The following is a 1,531-nucleotide window of genomic DNA, read 5'->3' as shown; positions in this document are numbered from 1 at the left end:
GTTATGCATAAAATTTCAGTTTTTCCATGCTTGGAGTGGAAAAATTATTAATAAACAAATAGAGGAGACAACATTTCGGAGCGTCAGCTTCTTCAGAATTTAATGAAATTTAATTTAAAACAAAAATTAAAAATCGAACCAAAATTGAAGGTTCTGAACATTTTTGAACGAAAAAAGTGCATTTCCTCTCACTGTACATTGCTTCTTAACAATTTTTGAAAAATGATTGTATTATAATAAATGACCGTTTATTTTTTCCGGGGGAAAATTCTCTACAACTTTACTGTTTCTAATTTTGAAAATAAATTTTTCTATGGCTTCTACGACTCTAAGCCATTAGAACAATTTTTGTACAAAAAATTTTTTTAAACAAATAATTATATTTTAAGATTATTTAGTTATTTTTAAAATTGGAAACAATAGAAACAATATTTTTTCCCGAGAAAAATATGCCCTCATTTATTAAAATGCAATCACTTTTCAAAAATTGGTAAGAAGCAACGGGCAGAAAAAAATTAAATTGCAAAAAACACGGTTAAAATTAATGTTTTTTTTTTGTGAATTTTAATCATTTTTATCAAAAAGAATGTTTTTTATTTGAAATGAAATCATTTATAATTTTTTTATGCTTAAAATCATAGAAAAACTCTTTTTTCAGATATCTAAGTTTGCGTGATTTACTCTATTAAGCGCTTTGCGCGTTTTACGTTTCACAGTGGGATAGAATCAAAAAACGAAAAATAACTTGTAGCTAGCATATCCCTACCTGATTTTGGATTTTTTAAAGGAAAATTCAGCACTAAATTTTGAAGAGATTTATGTAGCCTGATTTTTGAATTTTTTGTTTTTGTTAAGCTTTTATGTCAATGCAAAGAGTAAAGAAAAAGTCGTTTTTTTGTTCACCTTCGTGAAATTTTTTCTGTAATCAGCATTGCCAAAATATTTACGGGGGTAGTTCAAAGTAAAAAAATATGACAATGTTAAATTAATCTCATAATAATTTCCCATCATTAAACATCATTGGCGACGTAATTTAAGGAAAATTAGAAGAAAAATCGATTTCTTTCTGCCTTTAAATGTCTACACTAAGCTTTTGTTTATAAATTAATAAAAAATATCGAATTACGAATTTGTATGAACGAATATTATTTTTTTGATGAAAGCAAGTAATTTTAACGCAAAAATTGACTTTTCAAATGAAGAATCCATAATGTGGTATATTTGTTAAGTTAATTTGTTTAGAACAATTAACTTAACCATGTCATTTTTTTGTTTTGCTTTCAACTACTCCCTGCATAAAGGTTGGTAATGCTGATCATAGAAACAACATTTTTACGGAAATAAACACAAAAAAATGAAAAAATCAACTTTTTCTTCATTCTTTGCATTAACATAAAAATTTATTTATTTTATCTATTTTATCTATTTAATCTATTTTATTTATTTTATTTATTTTATTTATTTTATTTTATTTATTTTATTTATTTTATTTATTTTATTTATTTTATTTATTTTATTTATTTTATTTATT

Source organism: Belonocnema kinseyi, chromosome 10 (genome assembly GCF_010883055.1).
Source record: "Belonocnema kinseyi isolate 2016_QV_RU_SX_M_011 chromosome 10, B_treatae_v1, whole genome shotgun sequence".
In the NCBI taxonomy this organism is placed as follows: domain Eukaryota; kingdom Metazoa; phylum Arthropoda; class Insecta; order Hymenoptera; family Cynipidae; genus Belonocnema; species Belonocnema kinseyi.
The sequence above is the reverse complement of the archived record's forward strand: the minus strand, read 5'-3'. Positions refer to the sequence as shown.